Source organism: Hemitrygon akajei, chromosome 11, assembly GCF_048418815.1.
Source record: "Hemitrygon akajei chromosome 11, sHemAka1.3, whole genome shotgun sequence".
Taxonomy (NCBI): Eukaryota; Metazoa; Chordata; class Chondrichthyes; order Myliobatiformes; family Dasyatidae; genus Hemitrygon; species Hemitrygon akajei.
This window is the reverse complement of record NC_133134.1, coordinates 46,760,529-46,777,268: the sequence shown is the minus strand read 5'-3', so window position 1 is coordinate 46,777,268 and position 16,740 is coordinate 46,760,529. Positions and strand designations below refer to the sequence as shown.

Below are 16,740 nucleotides of genomic sequence, written 5' to 3'. Positions count from 1 at the left end.
GGAAATAGGTCCAGGACCAGCCTATTGGCTCAGGGTGTCTGACACTCTGAGGGAGGAGTTGTAAAGTTTGATGGCCACAGGTAGGAATGACTTCCTATGACGCTCAGTGTTACATCTCAGTGGAATGAGTCTCTGGCTGAATGTACTCCTGTGCCTAACCAGTACATAATGGAGTGGATGGGAGACATTGTCCAAGATGGCATGCAACTTGGACAGCATCCTCTTTTCAGACACCATCGTCAGAGAGTCCAGTTCCACCCCCACAACATCACTGGCCTTACAAATGAGTTTGTTGATTCTGTTGGTGTCTGCTACCCTCAGCCTGCTGCCCCAGCACACAACAGCAAACATGATAGCACTGGCCACCACAGCCTCATAGAACAATTAAAGTCAATGTCTCCCAATGATCCAGTAAATACAGGATATCCATTAAATACCTGAACCTCCTTAAATCAGAGATCAAATTATGTCTTTAGATCTAGACTTGTTGGCACTAGCTCAGGAACTTGACCACAATGCTACCACAAAATTGTTCACTGGACTAACATTCTCCCTGACCAATGGCATACAGCTCAATTTGAAAGAAAAATTCAAGATAGCATAAGAGTCTTGCATTCTCAGAGTTGAGTTGATAGGATGGCTGGTGAGATATACCTTAGTATTTAATAAGATAAAATCCACAAAAATAAATATGGCTCACAATGCACTAGGGTATTTATCAGATCATAAAACAGATATATTGTATATATGACACATAGTAAACAATACAGCAGCAGGGAATTATGTCTACGCTATTTATGCTCCGCATAGTGCCTACTCATGTCTTTTTCTTACCTAATTCTATCAGTGCAACTGTTCATTTTGTTCACCCACATTTCTTGTATAATCTAACTTTGTAGCATTAATGCCTGTGTTAAAATCCTTGCAAAATAATCCTGTCTTCCACTTCATTTGTCTTGTCTTTGGGTTTTACTTGTAAGACTATGAGGGCACTGAGTCTGTAAATGCTAATAGCACCTTATTAGATATTATTATAAATGGATCATGCTAGTAAATACTTCTGAGTGCAAATGCATTTGGTACAAAATTAGACCACATGCTTTCATCCCAATCCATGCTGACAGTTCTAACCTTTTCTCAGAATTAAGAGACATTGTTTATGCAGTTCACATTTCTGCTCACACCGGCATAAATCGGGGATTAAACTGCCACTGTCCTGCCATGTGGAAAAGTCTTGGTTGAACTTGGAGCACGTTGTGCCAGATAATTACTTTTTTCACTATTTGATAGAATACTATGCTGTTGTGAGGAGGCTTCACTGGGAGGATGTGTGGGCTGCTCAGACACCTCCCAAACTGTCCACAATGCGTTTCACCTAACACAGAATGCTTTGCCCAGCTGTTAGTCACCTCATACTCACCTTTAGGGAAGCCAAGCCTACAAATATATTGTCAATCAGAGAGAGGGTGATAGGAGAGTGAGCATCTTCTGTCATGGAAGACTCTCGAGGATGAGGCTATTTGCCGTTCGTCAAATCTTTGCTTGCTTTCCTGAGGGTCCCAACCCTCCCTGAGTGGCCAGACCAGCCATGGGCATAACAAATCTCTCTGATTATGAAGTGGTACCAGTAGTGTCATCACTGAAATACCCATGGAGCGAGTCTTGTGGAGGTTGCAGCAAGACAAGTGTGAAAATGGTGTGCTGTTAATGCTCTGTTCTGTCAGAGCGCCATTTTAACCCCTGTCTTGCTGCAGCTTCCACACTTGCCTTTTCTGATTTTGGTAGGTCAGTAAGGCAAGAGTCAAAATGATAAGTTAGCAGCGTCAGGCGGCTAACTTTGTTGAGACAGGTGACATCCTGCAGTAAGGTGATTGGCTGAGGTCTTGTGGCTTGACCGTTGTTGTCATGGATGTGGAGTTCACGACTCCCTAGTGATGGGATCATTCTGAGTGGCTGCAGCAGACATTTGCCATGTCTCCTAACTTGCTGCATCACTCTGCATCAAAGTGATGCCTAAAGCAGAGAAATGATTTCTTTACTTTGATTTCAAGTAGCATCTCTGTGAACTGACTGCTTTCATACTCATAAGGACCCCATGAATAACCTGGGCCTTTTCCACTGTATCAGTTTTACAGATCTCCCAAATGGTGCAATCTGGCTTCAAGGCTCCAATATTTTGCAGTTACTAAACACAGTCCAACAAAGCCCAAACGTGACAATATCTTCATCAAATAGTAGGTGCCCTTTCCTTGTATTCTATTTCAGTAACATGACGATTTAAAATTCTATTACATTGAAAAGTCTGCTTTGAAGCATAGGGACAGTACATACATTTGTACAACATCAGAATAAAAAGACTGCAGATCACATCCAGCTCATAGTGTTGCTTTATGAATGCTTTTGAATTGAATTGAATTTATTTAAATCTTACATCCGTCCCACAACGTGAGGGAGTAAAAATCTTTGTGTTATGACTCCGTCGCAATGTACAGACATGTGAATTTAAAGAAGCTGTCCCGTAGCCTGTTGGTCCTGGTTTTAACGCTGTGGTACTGTTTGCCAGACGGAAGCATCTGAAACGGTTTGTGGTTGGGGTGACTGGTGTCCCCAATGATCTTCCAGGCCTTCTTTATGCACCTGCTGCTGTAGATGTCCTCAGTAGAGGGAATTTCACATCTACAGATGCTCTGGGCTGTCTGTACCACTCTCTGCAGTGCTCAGCGATCGAGAGTGTTGCAGTTCCTGTAGCAGGCGGTGATACAGCCAGTCAGGATGCTCTCAATGGTGCCCCTGTAGAAGGTTTTGAGGATTTGGAAGCTTTTCTACAGAGCGGTGCTAAATGATGGAATTTCAAAACTGAAACAATGAAGCTACTTCCAGAAGCAAGATGTCTCGTCATGCATATACAGTAAGGCCCATACATGTGGAGGCTGCCCATTCATTTCCTCTATGATCTCTAATGCCCAAAATGGCTGTGGAAGAAGGACCTTGACTCTCTTAAGGCTTCACACTAAGTCAACAGGTTATCCCCCCTGCCCAATCCACTACTCTTTTTGCAAGTGTTTTCTGTCATGTTCCGGACCGCTATCTAGCTTTACAACTTATTCTCTTAGCAGCCTAGCCAGTCAATTTTACTGCAGGCTGGGCACGTCCTAAGGGGACCAAAAATATGAAAAAAAAATTGGAAAATTGATATGAATGAAAATTATTAGACTAGAGCAGACAGCAGTTACTGTAGAAAAGACAGGAAGTCATATTTCTTGAAGTAACATGCACAGTGAGAAATTTTTATTTTTACAGACGCTAATTTGAGTACCTCTTCAACATTCATTTTGGCTATATACCAGACACTGTGGTCTCTGGATTAAGTAAAACAGTGCAAATGAATATCAGCCTATTCGAACAATCCTTATCATGTCTCTAAGGACAGCTTTTTTTTTTGCCGGAAGTCTCTCCATTCCCTTCCCTGGAGGTAATCTTCAGATGAAATCTCCAGCCTCTAAATTACCTGCTTTCACAGCAGTACCATATGCATCTGGAATATGGGACTCACTTTTACACATGTGAGCTCAGATCCTTCTGTAAAAGATTCCACCCTAAGGTTAATGACCGGGAAGAAACCAGTATTTAATAAGATTAGTTTTATTTGTCACATCTACATCGAAACATCAACACATACATTGAAATACATCATTTTGTATCAAATCAAATCAGCGAGGACTGTGCTGGGAGTGCACAGATCATTCTCCACTTCAGGCACTAATAAAGCATGCCTACAGCTTACTCACCCTAACCCTAGGCATATGTATTTGGAATGTGGGAGGAAATTGAAGCACCCAGAGGAAACCCATGTGGACAAAGGGAAAACACACAAGCTCCTTACAGACAGTGGTGGGAATCGAACTGGTGATCATTGGTGGTGTAAAGTCATTGTGCTAACTACTATGCTGCTGTGCTGCCCCGTTCATTGTATAGGAAGGCTTCCTTTATCTGCCTAATATTCTGATATCAGATTATCCAGATGCTGCCAAGTCAGTGCCCATCACTATGATTTGGTGGCCTGTAAAGAGAAGATTAGAAACCCCTTGTGTCCATGTCTACTCTCAGAGCATTCTCATCAATCCAATTGTCCCCACTGATCTTCCTGCAACTTATTCTTTCTCACCTGCTTACCAATTACTCTCTGATTGCAGTACTACCCCCTGCATTATGGGGCAAGTTTCAGATGCCAGTTAAATGAATAAGATAACTGGGAGGAGAGAAGAAACTGGACCATCCAGGATAAACATGGAAAATTTACAAACTCTACACACAAACAACAACGGGACAGGATCGAATCCTCTTCACTAAAGCTGTGCAGCAGCAACACCTACCTCCTGAACTTTCCTATGGCCCACTTGCATAAGGAAATTATAATTCAGAGCAACAATTTTCCCATTGATTTAGGGCTAATGCTTGAAGTGCAGCCCAGCAGAGGTAATATAACTCAGCACTGATCACTAATCAACTGTGGCAGCCCTCTGTGTCTCTGACACAGTGACTGGCTGTTAACTGGGTTGTAGCAAACCTCTTCAAACCCACTTCTGTGCAGAGACAGTGTGTCCAAAAGCTAGCTGATTGGTTTGATGGTGTTGCATATCTACCTCAAGCTGGCCCATCACAGTAGATGGCGGCAAGTTGCAGTCGGAACAAAAAGTATTTGTAAGTGCTGCTGAAGTATTTATTTGCACCCTATGCTCACAGGGAGGTGAGATCATGTGTAATGGTTTTGGGAGCTCATAGTCATAACTCAGGTGGTAGCCTATGCTGCCTAGACAATTGCCACCCCAAGAACTGCAGATGATGAAAATCTGAAAAAACCCCAGAAAATGCTAGAAGGATTTGAGCATTCAGCCAGCATCTATGAAGAGAGAAACAGTTAATATTTCATGTCAAAGACTCTTCCTCGAAATCTGAACAACCATTCTTGTTTCTTTGTGGAAGGACAGGAAATTTGCTAATGTCTCTGCCTGCAAGATTTAAAGGTAGGGCTATGCTCTGCACAGAACAAGGAGAAAATGGCAAGAGCATTTGTTGAGTGGGCTACTGGTATCTTCTGCAGTGTTGAGAGAATGAGATTTTTAAATGAATTTTGATTTTCCTTGAGTAATCTTTACTTTTCTAAGATTACTGACATTTCTTTGAATGATTTTCAAATGTTTTATTTTTGTCTATTTGAAACATTTAAAAACAATTCCAATGCCTTGGACAACGGTGAGGTGTCAAACATGTCAGGACTTTCTGGAAGTGGGGCCGTGGGCTCCAGTGCCAGAGGCTTTGTGTCAGTACAACACACTCTCTGTCTCTCAGTAATAGAGTATCAGCACAGCTGTTCATCCCTTTTCCAAGATAATGCCAGAGGGTGGCCAATGCTTGTGGCAAGTTCAGGCTGATGACTGGATTCAATCCCATCCAGTCCAAGAAAGTATGCAATAAATAATTAGAGAGGATGCTAGGCACCTTGAATGCATAACTCACAGATTCCTGGAAGAGCAGGACAATGATATAAAGCTGGTATATGAGATGCTTCTTGTTTGAAGTTCTGCTCAAGCACACTAGAGAGGTCACCACTTGACAGTGGTAATTGGCGTTTGTAACACACTGCCTGAAAGAATGGCAGAGGCTAAGATATTTTACCAAACGGATTGCAGTTACTCACCCAGGCTTTTCCTGACATCAGCTCTCAAACCAGGACCCCTGTATCTCCACGGACAAGGGCAGCAAGCACGTGTAAACACCACCATCTGCACCATCCTAACTGGGAAATATATCATTGTCTCTTCATTGTCAGTAGATATAATCCAGGATCACCCTATACAAAAGTATCTTCATCTGAAGGAGATGCGGTTGAAGGCAATGACTCACTCTCATCTTATCACAGCATCAAGAATAAGCAATAAATAGCATAATAAAGACCATAAGATATAGGAGCGGAATTAGGGCAATTAGTCCATCCAGTTGCTCTGCCATTTGATCATTGCTGACTTACTTTCCCTCTCAACTCTACTCTCCTGTCTTCTCCCTGTAATCTTTGATGCCCTTACTAATTAATACCCATCAGCCTCTGCTTTAAATATACCCAATATGTTATGCAATCAGCTGTACCATGATGCCCAAACCCAAATAAACTGATAAAATTATTTTAAAAAAGCGTATATGGAAAGTACTTGGATAAACCTTGATGTACTGTGACCTGTGATGCTATGGATCAAGTGTTCAATTACATTTTTGTACAGAGGGTGGTGAGGAGCTGGAATGAACTGCCAGAGGGGTGGTTGAGGCAGGTATAATTACCACACTTAAGCGGGTGGGGTTTGGAGGGTGATGGGCCAAACACAGGCAACCGGGGCCAACATGGAGGATATTGTTGCTGGCATGGACCAGTTGGGCCAAAGGGCCTCGTTTCATGCTGTAGGACTCTATAATTCTTACTCAGAATGATTTATGACACTTAGACACTGCTGCAATGGATTCATTTGATTTATTTTATTGTAACTGATCATGTCTTGCTGCTGATGGATTGCCAAGGGTGGAGGACTAGTAACCATGCACTAGGTTGAAGCTACATCGTGGGATGATGGGATTGTAATGGCTGCAGTACTTGCAATGCAAGAATTGGGTCAGGAGAGCTACTCATTAATGAGTTGTCCTTTTTGAGTGAGGCACTGGCAGTTACTGCCACTCTTGCTCTTCCTCCAACCTCCTGCTCTGCCTTCTCCTGTTTCCACTGCACTTCCTGCCACCCAGATACTGTTACCCAATCAACCTTATCATGAGGCACGAACTACAGAGTGTGCAGCACGGAACCTTTAGTTGGAGTATTGCAATAATCCTAAGTAGTCTAGACATGGAAGGGTTGCTACAATCCCATCGATCCTATGATGTAGCTTCAACTTAATGCAATGGATCCCAGTCCTCCACCCTTGGCAATCCATCACCAGCAACACAAAATCAGTTTAAACATGTCAAAAAGCAGCAGGTATCTCTTCTAGCTCAACCCTGCAGCACGCAGGGTTCCTAAGAGAAATGTAGACCACGTAAGAGGGGCCACTTCATGTTGTCCAAAGCCTGCCTGCACGTTAAAAGCTATTCAGTGGAAAGGTGGGACAAACATTGGGGAATCAGAAGTAAGTATGGCTGTCCCAATAAAATTGACACAGATCTGCATATGTTGCCTGTGGTCATGATCCTGCTGGGTCACAAGAGAATGAAGATCCCCTTGCTTAACCAAGAGGCCAAACATGTGCTAGGAAGCAGACAATGAAAACCGGATCCCAACTATGATCCCTGGGATTGTTGGCAAGTCTGGTTTGCAGCTTGCTCACTACTATCTTACATTGTTTTGCACTGCCAAGGAGGATGTTATGGAGTTATTCCACCTAATATAGAAAGTCTTGGGAATTACCAGTCAGCTGTTGCTTGGGTCACTTGCTGCAGCCTGAAAGAAGCTAAAAGCATTAACTTAAGGGCAATAGTTACCTAGGCAGCTCTGATGAAGGAGGCAGTATGGACTATGCACTGATCTGCAGGTGACCAAACTGAGTAAGGGCCTATTTTGTAAAGGACCCTGAGACACAAGCACCTCATTCCTCCTTTGGGCGTTTTGCAGTTTGCAGGATTCCCTATCATGTTCTTCTACTTTAGATCACTTGCTCTTTCTTTTTGCTCACATTAGAAATTTCCATTAAGATGGCAGCGCGCTCGGACGCAGTGGCCTCTCGGTGGCCAACCAAAGGTATTGTTGACTTTTTGTAAATGCTCTTTTTATGAATGCAAGACGGTGCAGAACTTGTTGGTGGTGGAGACTCTTTCGTTGCCTTCTACAGGAAGGCATGGAAGGCATCAGAGTTTAGAGTGTGAAAACGATATGCAGTGTAACAGTTGGTGATCATCTTGGATGTTTCTCTTGTGATCGCAAGACGCTGTTGGACATCGATAATGTAATATGCCGCAGACGCATTTCCCTTGTACGTTGGCACGACAGGTGGTGGGGGTGCTGTTGTAGCAAGGACTAAGCCTCAAGCTGTGGTTTTGCCCGCTGCTGCAGCCCAGGCAAGGAGATGCTGGAGGCCATGTTGCATGGCATCCATGCCTGGCTGGGGTCTGGCTTCTCCCATCACTACTACCCTCTAGTGTTTGATCAGTGGAATGACAAGCTGAACAGCACGCGTGTGTCCCTGTGTTTGTTTGCAGACTGCCAGGATCTGAACTACTATATTGTGGGATATGCCACTCAGAGGCTTAGGCTATGTATGAATATTATTTTGCATGACTGTATGTTTGCTTTCTGTCTTGAATGTGCTGTGTGTGCCTTGTGCTGCATTGTGCTGTGTCTATTTTGCACCTTGGCCCCAGAGGAACGCTGTTCCATTTGGCTGCATTTGTGTGTGGTTGAATGATAACTAAACTTGCACTTGAACTTGCCTGGCTATTTTGTCTATCAGCCTTTTATCTTCTCTCTTCGTAGTTTAATTTGTATAGTTTGGCCTTCATGTCCCAGAAAGCCAGACCAAGCAACATCACACAGTGTTTACAACATCAGCCATGCATCAGGCAGACAAAGGTGTTTAACTGGTTTTCATAGCCACATTATTTCACCCTATCATCCTCCCCTAGTATCACTTCCCCCAAGTCTAGCCTCTTTCTTTTTTTCTCAATTCTAAAACTTGAAACATTAAATTGTCTCTTTCCTTGGATACTGCCTGACTTATGGAGTTTTTCTTGCCTTTCCTGTTATTATCCGTTGGGATCCATTGTTCCGTTGGGAATCATGAGCTAGAAAAATGTTCCTGGAAAGCCACTCTCAGTGCTTTTGCCCTCCCCGTTCTGTAAGTTGTTCTTCCTCACTCTACATGTGGTTCTCTCTCACTCCAACTCCAGACCTGAAGGCAGCCTTACCAGGCCTGCCCATGGGTGCAAGGCTACCAAAGTAACAGACTAACAGCAAGATCTTCTCAGCCCTAAGTTAGTGACTAACCTGTGTCTGCTGGATAATTCCTACAGGTAGCATCGCTGAGGGCTGTTCCTGCCTCCGAGCGTCTCGGATTGTTATCGGAGTGTGTCACACGACAAGTCTGATACTGGGCTTTACAGTATCACAACAGTTGGCTCATTTGCCTGGAAATTGGATGGCATGTTTAACTCATTAAGTTGTCAATGTCTTGTTTGCCAATGAGCATTGTGTCTGCGGGCCCACCTCTGTAAAGTTTCATAGTGCACAAGTGACAAGGAGGTCTACTCTACTGAAATAGGAACCCACATCCCAAAGGTGGTTCCCTTCTATACTCTTCCATCATGAAGCTTATTAGAGAAGACTGTTAAGTCTATGCTGGATAATAGCTTGACAGAAATGAAGCGAGGGTCATGGGGAAGAAAGTTTTTTTTCTGGGCATTGTCTAGGTAGATCCAGAGTTGGAAGGCCAGGCAAAGATTTTGAGTGGCATTATAAGGACTCAAACGGCAGATCATCAGGGGAGCTTAGGGAGAGATTTATACAATAGGTTGACAGAGGAGTCATGGGAGAGTTGTGGTGGGAGATAGGGGCTTCTGAGCAGGAGAAATGTTGAGAGTTGGGACAGGGCAGGAGTGGAAAATGTGATAAGGGAGATGGTGAGAATTATGATTCAGTAGCAATGTGGACAAGAAAGAACATTCCAATGGGCCCCACAATCAGACCACTTAGACCTCACAAGAGCTGTCGCGGCTTTCTTCCATAGTAGCCAGGAAATTAAGTTCAGTTGTGGCTGCACATGATTGGATACCACTTATCAGAAGATGCATGGGCTTTCTGGAGTTAGTGTCACATTCTCTTATTGTATCATGTAGAACACAAAAAATAGCACTTCAAGTTTGGGAGGCGGAGTGAAGTTCAGATGGCGCTAAATGGTGACTCCTTTGCTTGCATCTTCGGAAGCAGCTCTATTTCCATCTTTAATATCTTTATTTTACACCTTCAGGGTTCTTTAGAAGATCCTGACCTGGAGTTACATGATGACTTCGGTTCTTTGTGGGAATGAGACCCACTCTCGGGGTTTCAGGACCGGCCTTTGTTCGGCACGCCAAGGGTTCAGCCTGAGAGTCTAGCTCAAATTCAGAAGCCTAAGATCTCAGGGCTTGCCAACTTTGGAGAGCAGGTATTTCTCATATTTATCTCATCACCTAACATTAGTAATTTCTTAATGAACTATAATATACTTTGCAAGTCAATTTTCAGGGAACACTCTAAGGTAATACTGCCGGTGAAATAATTATTATAGTAGACATTTCTATAAGCATTAATTCCATTAAGTAATCATAGTGACATTACTTACCTCAGTGTGTCTTCATCCAAGATACAGGATAATAATAATAATAATGCAAACTAACACAGGGGGACTTCACAAAATAAAAAAAAAAGCTAGCAGGGGAGGGTGGTGGGGCAGATACAATTGAGGCATTTAAGAGACTCTTAGATCTCTAACCATGCCCTACTCCTTCAGTGTCACTAAGAGGACAAGACCACAATCATCATGAGGAAACGTTGAAGATGGATTGGGCACCTGATGAGAAGAAAGGCCAACTCTATCATAAAGACAACACTTCATTGGACCCCTGCAGGGTGGAGGAAACACAGGAGACCAAAGGCAACAGTGCCGTACTATAAAGGCAGGAATGAAGACCCTGACCCACACATGGGGCACAATAGGGAAGATGGCCAAGGACAGACAGAGATGAAGGACCTTCATTGCTGCCCTAAACGCCAGTAGCATAACAGGCACTAACAAACTACTACATGAATAGGCAGAGAATAGAAGGTTATGTGCAGGTAGAATTAATTAGTTTATTTAGGTATCATTAGTTGAATTAGTTTGGTATTACATTGTGGGTCCAATAGCCTATTTCTGTGCTGAATTCTATATTCCACACAGCATTTTATTTTTTACTGTGGCTTTCACCACAGAAACGGACTGGCTTTCTGACAAATTCCACACAAAACAATACTGAACTATAAATGCAAGAAGTTCTGCAGATGCTGGAAATTCAGAGCAACACACACAAAATGCTGAAGGAACTCAGCAAGTCGGGCAGCATCTATGGAAATGAATAAACAGTCGACGTTTTGGGCTGAGACACTTCTTCAAAACTGAACTATACCAAACTGATTGCAATGTCAGATACATACAGTAAGGGATAATTTTCACTGTGATAGTACAAAATAAGCTGCAAAGAGTCGGTGACCTATTACTCAACTCTCCTAATTTTAATTTCCATTCACTAAAATGTAGTGAAAATAAGTAAATAAACACAAGAGTATAAAAGTGATTAAATCTGTCCCACCATTTTAGTATGTCACCTGAATTCCTCAGATCCTCTTTCATCACCACAGAAAATCTAAAAAAAAGGCCTGAATGTGCTATGATGAAAGAGTTCTAATGGAAAATTTCAGTCAGTGATGATTAAGCAGTGAGAGGAGTTTTGAGTCAATAGATGATGAAATCCATGCATTTGTACGGTCCTCACGTTGTCTTTCTTGTTTTGAATGTTAGCTTATCAGGAACAAGGAGTGCACAATTCTGCACTGAAATAAACATCTGGGAGACACAGAAGAGTGGCAATTAGAGTAATGCAAGTACATTGCCAGTGACCCGGGTTCAATTCCTGTCACTGCCTGTAAGGAGCTGGTATGTTTTCCCTGTGACCGCCCCCCTCCCTGTATGGGTTTACTCCGGGTTCTCCGATTTCCTCCCACATTCCAAAGATGTACGGGTTAGTAGGTTAATTGGTCACATGGGTGTCAGGGGCTTGTTGGACCGGAAGAGCCACTACCATGCAGCATCTCAAAATAAGATAAAATCTAAATAAATTATTTTTTTTAAGCTGGTGGTGATTCCCATCCATTGCACACATAAGTGGCATCACTCCATAATGAATCAGCTTCATGCCGTACAAAAATGACTGCACTTTCAAAACATTTCCGTGACTGTAAAGCACTTTCAAATATCTGAAAAGGTATGTTTATAATTGCACCTTCCTATCTTATTCATTTTTCTAAGACCATGATAATCATACAAGCTGCAGAGTACCACTGAACCACAAGCTACAATGTAACTGTCTTGCACTGACAAGGGTACTGGAAATAAAGTTGTGCTTGACATATGGATAATTCCACTGTAAGCTGAACTTTCTGATTTATAGTCAATTCGTTCTGCATCCACACAGCAGCAGCCCGGTGACTGATCTGCTGTCTGTAGAAGGTACATACTTTTATCATAATGCAGAAATGTCCTTCATCCATTTCTGTAGTTATTGCCACCAATGTATATGTTCTGACTTTCCATCAGAAAAATCAGTGAAATCGATTGAGCTCTGGCACTTCTGAGATCACTGCATTTCACAGTTTCACTCAGCATGCAGGTTTGGAACTCTTCCCACAATAACTGCTATACAGTCTGAAAGCAAGTCAAAAGCAGATTCACAGTTTTGACTATCCAGACATATTTAAAGATAGACCACGATATAAATATATTTTTATTTTCTTCCTCCACTTTGCTGAATATATCCACCTCAACCATGAAAATGAAGATTATATTTAATGTATCTCATGGGTCTTATAAAATTGTTATTTTGCAGGTGTGTCAAACTTTGTCTACTGAGAAGCTGCTTGCTTGCATTATACGACAGGTTATCATGCACAATCTATTACAAGATAGGTTCCCAGGAAAATAATCAAACAGCTTACCTCAGAAACGCTGTTCTCCAGCTCTGCAGTTTATGTTCGCTAGCGTGATGTGCTCTGTGGCTTTTCACTTCGATCTCCCCAACTGAAAAGGAAAACAATTAAATTTTGTGTAAGGTATTTATTGTCTGGGAGTTGGGCCCTGGGGCTGTACTGATCGAGCTGATCTTCCCCTTTTCCCTAAATGGTATAGTCATGTGCCTTGTGCCTGGAAGCTATTTCTTTTTCAGCCACAAAACCTTTATAAATACAGCATTCACTCTTTTGATGTAGTTGTTAGAACACGGCATGGTCGCACACTTTTCTCATTTTCTTCGGAAAGCTGATCTTCAACTTATGAGAACTTTGTACTGCTTTTGTTTCTTTTAACAAGGCTGCTGTGCTCAAGAATAAAGAGAAAATACATATTTCTCAGGAGAAAAATTAAAACTTTTCTGGACATTATTGCTCATTTTTCTTTCATTTTTGGTCAAGCTATATTATAATGAGAATAAGATTTTACATTAAAAATCATTCCCTGAATAACACACTGAGAAAATAGGATTAGTAGGTAGCATTTGGTTGGAAAATACGAAGGTCCTCTGCAGAATATAGTTATACACTGAAAATGATTAAAAATTGTAATGCTTAGGCAAGTGAGTTAAAGTGATTTTTTTTAACTTTATCAATTTTGGACATATCTTAGAAAGAAAATCAAATGTTTGGTATTCAGTTCCATTCAGTATATTGGAAACATGGCATTAGGCAACAGTTTATGGACATTATTTTAAAGTCATTAATGCAACTATGTATCTTTAAAATTTTGCAAGGGTACTACAAAATATTTTAATGAATTACTGTAAAGTTTCATACAGATCAAAGTGAATTTTTTATTAGACAGAATGCACTTAAGCAGCAAGTATAGAGTCATTAAAAAGAGTACAATCGTAAACATCTGTCAGTGACTATTGGTGTGTTATTTTGTAAAACGTATCTGCTGTGAAAGATGCTCAAACTATTTTAAAATGTGGATAAACTTTAACTTGAGATTTTTATTTGCTTTTTAAGTATTCATAAAACAATAGCCTAGCAAAATTCACCTTTATATTTTTATGACAGTGTATCAACCCCCAAAAATAAAATGTAAATTATTATTTTAAAAGGATTTCTGAGGGCAGATTGATTAGAATTCTAAATGTCTTACATGCCATCTATGCTTTGTCAAGGAGAGGCTTACCGAAATCTCTCAGTTTCCAGAAACACTTCCCCTCGTTGAGTTCAGGTAAGGCGTAATAAAAGGGAACACGGCTCAGCCTCCAACTTTAGGTTCAGCAGAGTGAGATGTGAGTGCAGTTGTGTTTCAAGTCCACAGGCGGTGTATCTAGCCTGGCCTTGCAAGCTTTGAGTGCTGCCACTCAGGGCCTCCAGGCAGCTCACGGTGCTCAGTCTTCCCTCTAGTCCACTGTAAGGCTTCTTGAGGGCTCATCACAAAATGTCAGGGTCCATGTGGTCTTCATGAAGGCTTTCAGATACAATCAGCCCTCTTGTCATGTACATGATTGTAAATCAGCCTTGACAGCCTCCTCCACTGTTCCAACCATCTGTACCAAATTTGTCAGCAGGCAAATTTGTGAAAAAAATGCTGGGGAAAAGTGAGACAGAAAATACGTTATTTATTTAAGTTCTTTGTGCTTTTGTAACAACCAATGGCCTCAACGCAAAGGTTTACAATCTACATTTTTACCAATAAAGTATTTTTTAATATTCAAATTGAATTCACATCTGTCTGCCTTGAACAGAATTAAAGGAACCCTTGAGCATTAAGCGCAGGGAAATCAAATGTTGCTTGTCAGTAGCACCAGCTGTCATTTAACAAGGTACATGGGTTTTGAAATCTTTCAAAATCTTAAGCAAAGCAAAGCCAGATAGACAAAAGATTATAGTAGAAAGACTCATAATATAGTATTGAATTTTGTTTATTCAAATAATACATTGTATTTTTAGAAACTATCTGGGTTGATTTAAAGGGATTTGGCCAGATCTAGATATCCACTTACAATGAACGCATCCTTCATTAGGCCCAAATTGAAATATTCCCCTTTCTTGTCTCATCTACAGCTGCACAGTTGATAGTTTATATAGAGTAGAGGAGCCAGTAAAAGACCTACTTCTGTTGGATTTAAGGAATCTTGCTAGCAGATGAGTAGATGGAGTGAAGGAATTTTTGGCAAGATGCTGTGACTGAAACTTGATTGCCTGCACACTCCCTGCCCTTCTCTCCACAACATCTGCCCCAACATCCAATTGGACCAAGTGTTTATTATGAAAAATAAAAAAGCAATAATAATTATAAAACTATATAGTCTAATATGGATATTCATTGTGTGTCCCAGCATATAAATAAACTGGCCACCCATTTGAAAATCCTGGCATTTGTATGTATCATTTCAGTTTTTCTGCTCTGGTGTTCATGGTGCATTTCACTTTTCTCTCTTATATTTCATACAGTGTAATTGACAGGACCACCAAACACATAACATAGACACAAAAACGCTGGAAGTTTCAAATAAAAGCAGCAAATGGTGGGAATACTCAAAAGGTCAAGCAGCATCTGTGGAGGGAGAAACAGGGTTAAGAGGTATTAGAGTAATAGAAAACTACAGCTTAAATTCATCTTAAATGTTAACATTGAATCCACCCTTACTGCTGGCAGCTCGTTCCACACTCTCAACACCCTTTGAGTCAACACCTTTGGGTGAAGGGGTGGAACACTAACTTTTGGTGAAAAGTGAAAAAGCTAGAAATGAATTGTTTTAAGTCACCTGGTATTTTAGATTTCATTTTTATTTTATTTACACCATTTTCTGACATCATTTTCAGCTCGTGGCTTTACCACTGTCTCCTGCCCAATTTGTTCATTCTCTCTATCCCTCCCACTTCATCTGCAAATTAAAACTTGTTTTGTATCTAACTTTCCCTGGTCCTGATGAAAGATCATTAACTGTGTCTCTCTCCATAGATACTGACAAATGAACTGAGTATTTCCAGCCATTTCTGGGTTATTTTAGAAATCTAATATGTTATGACTGCTCTCTCTCTCTCTCTCTCTCTCTCTCTCTCTCTCTCTCTCTCTCTCTCTCTCTCTCTCTCTCTCTCTCTCTCTCTCTCTCTCTCTCTCTCTCTCTCTCTCTCTCTCTCTCTCTCTCTCTCTCTCTCCCTCTCCCTCTCCCTCTCCCTCTCCCTCTCCCTCTCCCTCTCCCTCTCCCTCTCCCTCTCCCTCCTCTCCCCTCTCCCCTCTCCCCCTCCCCTCTCTTTCCCCATTTGGATAAGAATGATAAAGGGCTGTAAGTCTACAATTATGGCAAAAAATAGAGGAAATTGTCAAAGGATAAAACCGTGTATAGAACAGTTGGAAATATCGATTGAGAAATAATATATTAAGTTTAATCTAGACAAGGTGTGTAGTGCTGCACTTTGAGAGGCAAGGAATTTACAGATATGGATCATGTGCAGGCAGATGAGATTAGCTGAATTTGACATCGTGGTCAGCATAGGACACCATGGGTGAAGGGCCTGTACCTGTGCAGGGCTGTTCTACATTCCGTGTCCTATGTAAGTAAATAAACTCATTTAGAATCTGTAACAGTGTGGAGAAGTTATCTGAGTATTGAAAAAAGATCATATTTTCTGGTACCCTTCAAGAAAGGAAGTTTGGTCTGGTTAGCAAGGCAGACCTATATTGTTTCCAAATCCTCAATAATGTGTTAATGGTTAACTATCCCTCTGAAACGTATGACTGGGCACATAATTCAGGCGTCTGAATAGGCCTTAGAAAGCCACACATTCAAAGGACACTTTGGGTCATGACGACCCCCATCTCACCAATTACATGTGTTCTAATGCATAGTCAATGTCCCTATTCCCTTTCTCATTTTTTGTATTGGCTGTCTTCCCTCTACAAGGTCTTGATGTAGAGTGTTGACCCAAAATGTTAACCATCCCTTTGC

The 16,740-nt window shown here is 41.5% G+C and overlaps 1 protein-coding gene across 1 annotated transcript in view; it reads right to left on the bottom strand.

The window, feature by feature from the left end:
- prr35 (proline rich 35) overlaps positions 1 to 12,829 on the bottom strand; it is a 68,831-nt gene extending 56,002 nt beyond the window's left edge. The window contains exon 1 of the mRNA XM_073059895.1: positions 12,758 to 12,829. The gene's annotated coding sequence lies outside the window, so the exon portion shown is untranslated. The remainder of the gene's footprint in view (positions 1 to 12,757) is intronic.
- Positions 12,830 to 16,740: the final 3,911 nt, after the last annotated feature.